At 34.1% G+C, this 13945-nt stretch overlaps 1 protein-coding gene across 1 annotated transcript in view; it reads right to left on the bottom strand.

The window, feature by feature from the left end:
- The window catches only part of LOC119071742 (leucine-rich repeat-containing G-protein coupled receptor 5-like), a 173783-nt gene extending 165649 nt beyond the window's left edge, over positions 1-8134 (bottom strand). The window contains exon 1 of the mRNA XM_037176774.1: positions 6873-8134. The gene's annotated coding sequence lies outside the window, so the exon portion shown is untranslated. The remainder of the gene's footprint in view (positions 1-6872) is intronic.
- Between the last annotated feature and the right edge of the window lie 5811 nt (positions 8135-13945).

Raw genomic sequence — 13945 nt, 5'->3', positions numbered from 1 at the left:
TTTTGGGAGATACAATCACATATTGTCGAAGTTGGCACATCATGTCTTTATGATTTTGTCTGTCGATAAACTGCATTTCGTTATTATATCTATAAAATATCATATCCTAATTCAATTGTATACGGACGAGTACGGGTTATGATTTTGCATTGATCTCTGGGTGTGAGAGAAATTACATAGCCAACATATACGTATTGTGTTCTTAGTTAGTGAATGTGTGGTGGTGGTGGGACCAGTAGACGGATATCTATTGTTCTTTTGTTCATTCAAAAAATCAATCAAAAAGTTTATCATAATGAAAGAACAATAGGTGTCCGACTATTGGTGCTGGCTCCATTTTGATGTTACTGTAAAACCTGTATAAGTTCACCACCTCGTGGGACCGGAAAATTCGATCAAGTTACTCGGGTTACACAGGTTTTCCTTTTCATTTCTCGTTTTTATATTTTTTTTTGTTTGAATAAGTTAATTAGGGAAAATTCTACCACTTTGCAAAAAAAAAACAACAAACAAATCATTGGGACTGAGAAAAGCTGTCAACTTACAGAGGGTGGTCAACATACGCAGGTTTTACATTTACTTAATTCCCATATCTTGGCCCGTGTAGCCATTATGTGGTGATTGAACAATCATTGGAAGCAGCGTGACTCAGCACCTACATATGAATTCTTCTCTCATTCTTCGGCCTTGAAACGTCCATTAAAGTAATAAAAAAATGCCAAATTTAACATTTTATAGGCAGTGTAGCTATCGAATCTGTTACTTCTTTTGATCTAATAGGTTTCAAAACGTTGAAGCGAAATCTTTTACTTCAATTCTTTTAACAAATATATTTTGCTTTTTAGGTTCAAATTAGTCGGAGTTTGACTTTTATTTTTACCGACATCATCGATAACATATGCTGATCAAATGGTTTATTCAAAGAACATTTTCCCAACAAAACCCAACAACACTTATAACTACAATCGTTAACCTTAAGTCCTATCCCCGACCGTAATATTTTTGCTCATATCCCGACGGGTATATGCGCTGCAACTTGAACTGTAGCTGGAAATGATTGAATTTCGGTGGAATGAAGCGGCTCTTTGAATGATACAGATACTTCAAAGGACCATAAAATCGCTAATATCTCTCTCGTTATTATGATAAAAGCAAAACGGAAGAAATATTTGCGTAAAATGTCTGAACATGGTTGAGTCAACAACAAAACCGACCGTACACCGTACACAGCACAATCTCAACGTAGCAACATTTTTATGATATTGCAGAATGCTGATGCTGACGTGGTCCAATTATAAGTAATCAAACACACAAACAACTGGAACGACTGCTAAAAGCAACATAATATTTGCACTATAACTATCATAAACTTAAGTCTTCGCTATTGCTTGCCGTATATTCCGAACGAACCGAATGTTTCAATTTCAGAACAAACAAAAACTTCTCCCATAACAAAATCATTTTAAATTCTTTTGTTTGTTCGCTAATTGTTGTGCTGAGACTTTTAAATTGCATTTTTATAGTCGTCAAACAGACTGTGTTGATACAACACGATCCCGCATAATGTACATCGGAGCCGGAGAACGTTACACAAATGATTTTATGGCTATCAAATCACAAAATATACGTGATCAAATCATGTTACCAATATTGCCATTTCGACATTGGCTTCGAATTAGAGATGAGCGGGCCGACCTTTTTTCAATACCCAACCCGACCCGGCCCGATCCAATTTTTTGAACCCGAGCCCGACCCGACCCGAGAATTTCTAAGTAAGACCCGGCCCGGCCCAACTCGGCCCGTATTTTTTAAATGAACGAAAAAACCTAAAATTGTTATATTTGAACAAAAATAAGTGTCCGCATCTGACCTGACATCCAATACAATATTTATTTGATCTCTTTATCTTTCAATTTCACAAGAAAAAGATGACAAATTAAATTTAAAGGAAGTTTACCTGTATCGAATCAGTTACAGTCATTTTACAAAAAAAATTATGAAAAATCAACATAAGCGAAACCGTATCAGTCTTTTTTTAAATGGGTGAGATTTTGCTGGACGAAAATGGTGTCCGATAAAGTATCGATATCCAGCAAAGTTCGTCGGGGATTCATTGCGTATCCCGCCCCTGAAAAAACCCTCTCCGCTGTGATCTCTGACGCTGGTACTGCCAAAACACGCATTGCAATTTTTTGTACGACCGGAAAGTGTTTACCGTGGTCGCGCCAGAATTCCAACAAATCAAATTTATCTGTGAAATCAACGAATTTTTTTAAAATCAAATTCAGATAATGACTTGGGAGCCTCGATATCGACTACTCTTGGTCGTTTTCATTGGTTCTATAAATAATACAGTAAAATTGATGATTCATCAAATTCATCAAACTAAGACGTAGAAATACACAAGGGTTAACGGACGATGACGAGTATATACAAACACAACATTGATTTTTTTTTATTGCCCATATTAAAAATTACAAAAAGTTGATCGGCATTTAAACCAAACATATTTCACAAAATCACAGGTTAGCCTAACATTTATATCCTTGCCCAATGCTGTAAAGATTTTCATTCATATCACATGATGATCAGTGATCATTGATCACAAATATGTTTACCTTTTCAGATTGCGCTTAGCGCATTAATTATGTTATTATTTAAATTAAATTGCACAAATAATGATTTTTTTCATAATTTTATGAAAAAAATTCAGATTACGTAATTCACGTATCATCCATAAAATATGACTAGCCAGAAAGACCGAATTTTATTGACAGTCATGCAATAATGGCATAATTAAAACCTTTTTCAGTGTTTACAGTGTCTACCTCTGTGAGAATTCTATGTAGTTATTGGAAAGTCTCCATGATAGAGCCTAATTCTCTTTAAATTCAAAATGTTCGAATGACAATGAAAGTTGAATCTCTTAACAGATCATTGAAAAAAAAAAGTTTTCTTTAAGTCTCCATCACAATTAACATTATTAACATTAACAATATTCCAGACGCTTAAATGTAAGTTTAGCCTGAACTGAACCTGAACGTTCTGATTTTTTTAAAAGTCCGAAATTCCCGGGCAACCCGAATCTTTGTTTTTGAAACCCGAACCCGCCCGAGCCCGACTAATTTTTGAAACCCGGACCCAAACCCGGACGGGCCGGGCTGGGCCGGGTCGGGTAGGCGAATTTCGGGCGGCCCGCACATCTCTACTTCGAATATTGCAACAAATTTTTCGTTGGTTATTTTAGTTAGCTAGGCAAATATGTATATAGCAACGCTTTTAATGCATGCATCAATGATCCGTCATCATCATTATCATCATGAAACTCAGTCTCTCGTGTGCACTATCACAGAATAAAACAACGAAGAATACCGATTCGTATTGAAATGAATGTGAAGGAACAACATGCACAAATAAAATAAGAAGAAAAAAAGATTGAAAACGTATTTCAAACAAAATATGAAATTCAAAAAAAATATAGCTCTCGTTGACATTGTAGCAGACGCTAGCCCCGTACAAACCTGAATATTTAGTACTAGCGTACCTTAGTATACCAACTGCAGTAAAAAAAAAAACAGAAAGTGTACGCCGTAGAAGTAAACTATGAAAGCACGTCCTTCGTAATGCTGTTGAAACAGAATTACATTCTTAATTTTTACACGTCAAAAAACTTCTACTATCTCCACTCAAGCTTCCAATGTCAAATTGCAGATTTGGCCCCACTACAAAACATGCTCAAGATCCATCAAACTGATTTTCTCATTAAACTTTTCAGTCTGAACTGAACCTGTCACATACGGCTATTCATCTGTTATCGATAACGACGACAAAAAATAATGACAAGCTCTGGGTAATATGGTCCTTTGTACAGTAAAATGTATGTTAAAAAAATGAAGTACAAGATTTGAAATCAACCTACTTTGACCGACGGAAGTAATAGACCCGATTATAATATTGCTTGCCATCTGTAACAGGTTAATCATAGTTTTTTGGGTCAATTCTTCCATTAAATTAAAAAGAAAAATTAAAATCGAGTGAGTAAGTGACGAATGGATGGATGGACAATTTTTTTTTGTGAATTTGGTATCTTTTGGCATAGGTCAACGCTTTGCTCAGAATTCCAAGCTGCATTTTGACAACGGCGTATCAATCCTATATGCCTGCAGTGCTTCGTACGAGAACAAAAATTATCGTTTTTCGATGTGAGGGAATTTTTGTATGCAAAACACGTTAAACGACGATATATCCGTTTTCATGATATTTTTTATCAGCGGCGATGAATCTTTTTTTAGTTACTGATGTAAAATGATTTTTTTTTCTGGAACCGTAATAACACAGAAGAGTAAAAGGATGTCTCAAGTGTTTGTTAATTAACGTCGTTGAACAGGAGCTTAAAAAATAATTATATAAATTGTGCATCAACCAGATATATATAAGTTATATCATGCGTATGCTACAGTACGCTATCTAAATCTTAAAATTGAATGTTGTAAAAAAAAACCTGTTTTGCAATTTATTTATTTCTTTTTATTTGATTTCTTTCCCCTTTTTTCTCCCATTTTCTTTGAAACGAATTCTTTTTAATTGAATTAAAATCAGCTATGGAACCGTATCGCTTAATGCGAAACAGAAAAGAAAAAAATTTGTTTGATTTGTTTCAAAATTAAAAGTTGATACCGTTCTCAAGTTCGTTTCGTTATTTTTTATTTTTTGCCTCCTGTGTCTAAGTTACAGCTTGAATGCACAAAGTTCAGACACTTTTTATTTAATATTGCTACTTGTTTTGTGTGTCAAGTCTCATGTTTCATGTTGTGTTAAATTTCAAGGCATTGAACTTTAGTGGAACAGGTCAACGTTAGAGTTAAGCATTCCGAAGACTGTATGCAAATGTGATTTTACTTTTCAAGACAATAAACTTGTTTTTTTTCGTGAAACTTTTTCTTGACTTTGAGACAGGCAAACTTAAGTGTACCGAAGTTTATTAAATGATTTTATGGTACATTTGGCCCTTTTGTGTTGAGTCGAAAACGAAACTGAAAACAAATTCACTAAAACATTTCAACCGGATCGTGCAAATACAAAACGTCGCAAATTTTCGCCATTCCCTTCATTCCTTTCTGATAAAAACGGATGATCGGTATTGTAAAAGTGTATATGGCTTATTCCAGCAGCAATCCACGTTACTCAGAATCTTACAAAATTAAATGGAACATCAGAACAACAAAAAAACTCTGGTGAATTTCTTGTGAATTTTTTAAAATTCCCAGAAGTTCCCAGAGATAGCTGCTGGAGTTAGCCGTATACGGAAAAAAAGTCCGTCTGATAAACATTCATTAATTGAACCCCGAGATGTAAAATCTATCAAAATCAAAAGTTAAGAATACGTTTTAACGTCGACGAAGACGAAGGCTATACTGATTTGCATGAGACGGTTCGCATTCTGAAAAGTTTGCGGAAAGAGAAATAATTGTTCGAAATTCATCGTTTTCAGTGCATTATATACTTGAGGTATCTCTTTCTGGAACCGCAGGCAAAACGATAAATGAAATTATTAAATGGTTGACTTCGGGCCTGAGGTGAATGGAATGCAAAAAGAACGGAAAAACGAATGCAAGTCATTTTAAGAATGGTTTTTTAAGCAGCAGAACCATCAAACTAGAATCTTATTTTGTTTGGTCTGAAGGTTCCACTGATGGGATGAAAGTAAGCTGAAATAAATTTCGACATGGAATTCATTCGATATGACCAGCAACCACGCAAAGCATGTAATAGAAGTTTTCATATTTTTAGAATCGACTAGACATCTGTTATAGACAACCTCAACCAAAAATAATTAGCGAATTCCTTCAATAGATTTGGTCTTATACAGCAAACAGCATGCCATAAGAAATAAAGTAAAAGATTTCGTATAAAAAATTAATCGATGCATCGAACAATTGAAGTAATAGATTCAGTGATACAGTGATTACATTGATGAATTACAGTGATTACATTATACGAGCTATTCACGCAATTTCTTATATTTCAGGAGTAAGAAATTTTCGCTTTGAACTTCTGACAGCTTATTTTGACTAATTCGAGGATCAGTCATAGTCATCAAATGTTTGTCAAAGTCTAGAGATTCGTTCGAAAATTTATTATCAAGATTCGAGGATTCAAACTACTAACAATTTTCTAAATGATTTAACTGAACTCAGTTGTTACCTCAATTTAATATCAGTCATTTAAATTAAAAAAAAAAAAAATGAGGAAAGCAAAACGTCCCCATTGTCTAAAACTTAAAACAGAAAAATGAATCTAATCATCCCTCTGATTCGACTATCCCTCCGACGAACCCTTGTCGGCGAGTTTATCTGAAGAATTCATGATATCATTCTTCAAATAATATGATGAAAATCTATCGTAAAATGCTAAACGTGAAAACACCCAAAGACAAAAGGTTGTAAAGCAATTAACCAGAATAAAAAATGCAAGTGAAAAATCTTTGAAATTCCCCTGAAATTATAATTATTCCACCATAAAAATAAATCAATTTACCGAGCCCAAATGTTCGAATAGATACACCTATATATATGTGGAAAGTATAACGGCACAGGGAAGTTATAATATAAAGAACACCGAAAGCTCTCTAATAATAATAATATTAAGTAAAGCCCACAACAAAATCTAATTATATTTTAGCAATTTTCTCGTTAAAATTCTGAATAATTTTCTTATACATTTTCCCCGTTGACACCGAACGAAAACAATTTTTCCCTATTGTGCTTACACGTTTTAATATAATGTGTGTACGGAAAGGCCTATAAATAAAGGTGGTAAAACAGAAACTTTTATGTACGAATATATATATACACATCTAGACGTTATCTTACCTTTCATTAATTATATCCCTTTATAAACTGGTAATCCTTATGTTCCCTCGGCGTATTTTATGTATGTATATATGCTCCACACTTATGTTATTTTATGTTATACTTCTGACGTTTAAATAGCACATGCACGATCCTTTTTTTTTCCCGTAAAATAGTATTGTATCTCTTTATTATTCTTTGCTTAAGTTGAATTATTTAATTTTACCTTCATTAGTGCGGAGGAAATAAACCGCCAAATGAACTTACTATAAAAAGAATATTATTCGACACGAGCCTATCTCGCGCGCACAAAAGAAAAGTATTATTTCGAATATCACTTTTACGAACCCTTTTAAAACAACGTTAAAACCATGTAATTACTACAATTGCTCAATCACGCGAGACAAATGGTAATACACTCGGCAATTTCGTTTATTTATATTTTTTTTCTGCATAAATATGAAAACCGAGAAAATTCATAAAATGAAAAACTTTTATTCCACCATTGGCCGCATTAAAATAACATTTATTTCACCTTGTCTCTGGCTCTCTGGTTCGGTCTGTGCTTTTATCAGAATAATTTACAATTACTGTCTGAAAGACCTATTCGTGACGGTTTAACTTAAAAAAAAAGTTTTTCGTCGAAAAGCTTCCAGTACAATGACAACAAAACGACAAAATTGTACAAAGTAATCAGACAATAAACACCTTTTCACTCAAAAAGGACATCATTTAGTCGTTCATAGCAAAAAAAAACTTCTTTTTTGCCAAAGAGAGAAGGACGATAAATTGTTTGAATTGTTTTGCATATCAAAGTCCATTCACATGGTGTACAGACACCTTGAACTTTGGCCTTTTATTAAAAAAACGTAATCGATTTGCGAGCTTTTTGGTATAAGCATACACGGTATACAATAAATTCGCTACGAGTTTTGTTAGTTTTTTTTCCTTCTTGTTATTTGAAATTTACGATGTTTATGTGGTTTACGGAAATATATTCTACGGTTTTATTAAGCACTGCCGTGTTAGAGTTTATTTAATCAACCGTTGTTATCGCACAAAAACGATGTATGAATTTAATTAAGTTTTTGCTTTAGCAGACCTTTATGTTGAAGGACAGCATAAGGTTCCTTTTTTTTAAAAAAAAGACTAACTATTTTCCAATCAAATTCAATTCAACAAATCTGAACGAGAAGATAACTTTTTATTCATAGTTTCGACACTGAAATCTTTGCTTTCTGAGCATTCGAGAACGTAGAATGTCACGTATCTAGCACCGAATATCGACTAACAACTGAAAAGTGTCGTTGAATGTTACTTGCTGCGAGTCGTATTCTCTGCATAAATAAAATGTAAAATACAAAACAGGAGACTGGGGATTTCCTTACGAAGAGTGGGTAAAAACCATTACGACAGAAAGAGAGTGAAGAATGGGAAACGAAAACGAAGAAGAGAATGACTGATGCTCATGGGGAGCATAAACTTTCTGCAAACTCTCTGAATGAACGCGTGGTTCACATTGAAATGCCATATTACGAAAATGTGTAGCAAAGCAAAGGCGAAGAAGGGGAATCGTTCGAATGTATCGTATTATATGCGTGTTGAACATATGTTTATATGCACTAAGGAATGTTGAGTGTTCTTTGATTGGTCGCTTTTTATTGTGGATAATAATAATGTTAATTTTGACTAAGAGTTACATGTACAATGCACACATAAATGTTATTTGTTTTAAATTGGATTCTCGAGTGGTATTAAGAGCACAATGGTTAGTAAGATGACCACTGTAAAATTTCTTGTATTGAATCAGTTACATTAAAAAAATACAATTTGGCTATCTCATCTGTTGTTGAGACAGCGACGGTAAGACTAAGCGATGCTATCTGGCCAATTTGATGTGATAGAAAAATTTATGTTAAAACTAATGAAGTAAAAGACTTGGTAGCGATCGAAGTAGATTTACAAATTTTTGATTTTGGAATCATACGTATTAGTCGAGATATTAGAAGAGTTTCGAAGATGTTTATATCCGACCGAAGTCGACAATTCCTAGTCAAAGTTTAAAATGTTTGATCAAGGTTCGAAAACTACTTGAGAGGTTTCCTGGTTAAGGCGCATCAGATATACCCTTTTACGCACCGCCATGTCATATTTTTTCGACAGCGACAACAAACGAAACATAAAAGATGAGGTTTAACTGATGTTTTTCTATATAGAAAATTGTATGTTAAAACTGATGAAGTAAAAGCATCAATCAGTTGAAATAGTGAGATTATCGGAGACAGATTCGATAATTTTATTCGTGAAATGATTGCGGTCTGTAACGTGTAGCCAACTATCAAATATAAATTTATTAAAATTGAAGTCTTCCGCCTAGAAATTAGAACTTAAAGTCAAAGATCGAAAATAAATTGGTTGAACATCTATTTTGTTGCCACACTCATTCCACTTCCATAGTAAAATATACAAATCCAATTGAATCAAACTCCTCGCAATTTTAAAGTTATTTTTAACTTTATTATTCAATAAACCTACCATAAGATTGGTACCTTGAGTACCATTATTTGGACAAAAAAAAAAATTGAATTAAGTTCAGTCACAAATATGAATATTTGGATGTAACCTGCCATTCACAGTGTTGCAGTTATTGAGTTGGCAACCTAGTTATACTAAGCCAACGTTCAATGAATTCACCTCTTTGGAATGGGGGAGGGTAAAACCATAGATGGTTCTCATTCATATGGATAAAAGATCCACATTATTCTTACATACATCGGAATAATGGTATGCAGCTCTGAAGCGTAATGGAAGAGATCCTTTGGTGAAATGTTGAAGAGCATATATATTGTCAGTTGTAATCGAATATTGAGTTAGGGAAATGTAGATAACAAATGAAGGACTAGAAATTCTATGGACTGGAATTTTGTTGGGTGAACATACGTCCGCGACTGGGTGACAAAGATGTAGTTTTATACAAATCTATACAAATAATCTACTCATTAACAAACTGTGTCGGTAGTGTTATGCTGATAGTGTAAATAATACAAAACTAATTGTAAAAATTGAGTGCGTTTAATGAACATTCCCATGAAAGTTCTGATGGAAAACTTTCGAGAAAAACTAACCGAAAACACAAATAGAAAGTTTCGGTGGAAAAATTTATTTTTCATATTACGTTGCTAATATTGAAAATGATGATAGAAACTTGTCGCTTTGTAGATTGTCGTACATACACACACACACCAAACAAAATGCAATTTGAAACTTTTGCGTGGAGTGACATCGAAGCGACATTACACCGAAGAAGTGAGGGACACACCACACAGCTTTCATACACCCAACTTTTCTATTCATAATAGCTCTACTTCTGTACTGCACAATGTCATGCATGTTGGAGTACCACACACACCTCCCAGAGTTACATATTTTCCAATAAACTTGAACACAACTTTTTTCTATTTTCGGAAAAATATATTTATTCATGAAAGTAAGAATGTTAACTTATTCACATGAAGTGGAATACCGTCTATTTATCAGATTTGCTATCGACGTTGTCGAATATATACGTAGGAAAAATCTATAGAAAATTATGTGATATACACTAACCCATGTAAGCGAGGAAATTCTTTCAGTGGTTTAGAAGACGGTTGAAGACAGAATGATTTCCAGAGAAAGAAAAACTTTGTTCCAACGACGACGACGAAAAAAAAACATGTTTTTCATGTTTATGATGTGATTGTTGTGTATGATAAAATATTTAAATTGCAAGTAACACATGCGAGAAATTATTTATCGGTTTTTAATACAGAACTTTTTCACTTTTTAAAAAAGTTTTTGTAGGTTCAGTTGTAGGTAAAATGTTTTGTAGATACACCTAATATAAGTTTGAAAACTAACGGAAGAAAAAAAAACTTTCTTTTTTTTCCTTTATGAAATTTTGTTTATTAAATTTAAGTTTGGGATTTACATTGTGGTTGGATCGGAATTTTATATTTTAATTTCATACACGCGTGGCTCCAAAGACGTTAAAAGTTTATTTTTTTCTTCAAACTTTCGAGTGCAGATCTGCTAGTGCAGTAACTAATGAGATTATTTCTTTCTAATAAAGTACATTTCTTGGGCCTTTATTAGTAAAACATAGCTAACGCCGACCCGTACGAAACACCTATTCGTATCAAAAGCCGTTAATGTGAAACTCATCATCTCTCTCACTTCCGTCTCTTCGCTGCTGAAAAGCCATGAGCCCTAAAATCACTTACATTCTTTGCCTTGTTATCATGAATAAAGAAATTGCCGGAGGCAGCCCCGTACGAAGTGAAATTTAATAAATTCCTATATGAACCGACATATTTACCTATATTTTACTATAAATGATGACTTTACAGATAAATATGCAATTATATAGCTGAAAAGAGCTATATATAGTAGGGGTGTGCGATGGGTAAGGGACCGAGACTGGCGTAGTCCACAAAAAATTGTTTTCATCCCTAGATGTCAAATATCGATTTTAAAAATTTTAAACAAATTATTTACAACTTGCGTAACAAAGAAGCTAAATTTTCGAGTTTTTGGTTGCCCACATATTTCGACCTACCAAAAGCTTAGCCTGTCTTTTGACATTACCAAACGGTGAAAAAAATATTTTGTGCCACCGAGAATTGAAATACGACTCTTTTCAGTACTCATTTTAGTGTTGTAAAGTGACTTATTTCAGCACCCGTTTGATGTGATATTACAACACTCAAAGCATGTTTATGGAATTTGTATGAGTTTTTACAGCATTCGTTTGAGGAAATGCAAAGCAATGTGATCGATCAAATTTGAAGAGTGATTGTTTACAATGAAAATTATGATTTTTTGTGCTCTTGTCTATTTCAATTCTCGCTTGGCACAAAGCATGATGTGTTACACGTATTGTAATGAGATTTTTTCAGCACACGACCCAAAAAAAAACTTGGGTCTAGTGCTGAAAAAATCTAAATTACAATACTTGTAACACAACATACTATTTCAAAATCGGATGCGTTTCACTCAAGTTAAAGAACACACAGACGGACAGACGGACATTTTTTTTCGCTGATTGACATCTATTGACAACCACAATAGGTTTCCCCTTACTCAGGGAGTCCAATTCGACGTGTTACAAACGTATGCGTGTGTTTCAAATACTGACTTCATTACAAGCATCATTAACAATCATAATTTAACGATGCAACCTGTAATGAGCATAGCAAACCCGATACCTGTGTGATGTTCTTGGCATTCAAATTTCATAAGATTCTGTTCTTCTTAGAGATGAGCGGGCCGACGTTTTTTCAATACCCGACCCGGCCCGATCCAATTTTTTGAACCCGAGCCCGACCCGACCCGAGACTTTTCTCTTCGCGGCCCGACCCAACCCGACCCGAAAAAATCATCGGCCCGACGTGACCCGACTTTTTTTTACTATAAGAAATTTAATGAAAAATCATTTTCTACGCATAAAAGCTTTGCAATAATCTTATACGCGAAGTAAAATAATAAAATAAGTTAGTGTTTCATGCTTTATAGGCTTTTATTGGCTTACTTTAAATTTGTATTTCTAAGTCGGGCCGGCCCGAATTTTTGTTTTCAAAGCCCGACCCGACCCGGCCCGAATGAATTTTCAAAACCCGGACCCGAACCCGATCGGGCCGGGTCGGGTCGGGTCGGGCCGATGTATTTCGGGCGGCCCGCTCATCTCTAGTTCTTCTGCCTATTAAGTTGTGGTGAGTCAGTTACGAGCCTACGAATTTTGAAATAGTATGTTGTGTTACAAGTATTGTAATGTTGATTTTTTCAGCGCTAGACCCAAGTTTTCCTTACGAGCGGAGTGAGTAAGGAAAATTGGGTCGTGTGCTGAAAAAATCAACATTACAATACGTGTAGCACATCATGCTTTGTGCCAACCGAGAATTGAAATAGACAAGAGCACAAAAACCATAATTTTCATTGCAAACAATCACTCTTCAAATTTGATCGATCACATTGCTTTGCATTTTCTCAAACGAATCCTGTAACAACTCATACAAATTCCATATCAACACTGCTTTGAGTGTTGTAATATCACATCAAATGGGTGCTGAAATAGTCACTTTACAACACTAAAATGAGTGCTGAAAAGAGTCGTATTTCAATTCTCGGTGGCACAAAATATTAAATACCAAACACTGAAAGAATGATCATTTGAACTATTAAACTTACGGAGAGCACTTCATTATACCATCCGATTACAATGATTTATTTGTATCCCATAGCTAAACTGCAGGACCTCACCAAACGTTGACGAGTGTATCAAGTGTTTGTTCAAAAAACGTACTTCACAAACTTTACTTTCGGACACTTTTTTACAATATGACAAATTATGTATGAATAGCCTGGAAATGGAAGTATAACTCTATAATTGTAACGAGGTATTTATGTACTTCGTTTGGGACTATGATGCCGTTTTGTTAAATATTACGAATTGTTCGTCCGTAGAGAATAAGTTGAGTAAATATTATTCGAGTTTGATAGATTTCTATCGATGGAATTGGTTATTTAAGGTGAGTTCTTTTTGGATTTTCCATGTTACGTATGCACACTCAATGACAATACATACTCAATTTGTGACAGAGAAAAATATCATCTGTTGGCGACATCGGCGGAAATAATAACCGATTAGCTCTGGTTTTCTTAATGTAGTAGAATGTATGATCAAATGAAGTATAAGCTTTTGTATCTCATTTAAACAGAAAAATTAGTAAAAGTGATTGATCGATTAGAAAACACTACGAATAAATTTGGAGTAAAATCGGTTTCTGTATTTTTAAGTAATATTTGTCGCTACATTTTTAAATTTCGAATGGAGGCTTTTTAGTCAATACGACGATGCATGCTTAACGCACTGGTCAACTGTACTTTAAAATCTATTACTTCTTTTGTTTAAAATATCATTTTGTGTTCAAGAATCTACTACACCGTTTGTTTAAACACACATTTTCTTTAATAAGAATCACTATGTCCAGCTCACAGGTTATTACTATCGTAGCTATCGATAACAGGTGCTCGCCATGCAATTAATTTTAATATAAAAA

This window comes from Bradysia coprophila (genome assembly GCF_014529535.1).
Source record: "Bradysia coprophila strain Holo2 chromosome IV unlocalized genomic scaffold, BU_Bcop_v1 contig_5, whole genome shotgun sequence".
NCBI lineage: Eukaryota > Metazoa > Arthropoda > Insecta > Diptera > Sciaridae > Bradysia > Bradysia coprophila.
This window is presented reverse-complemented; position numbering and strand designations above follow the sequence as displayed.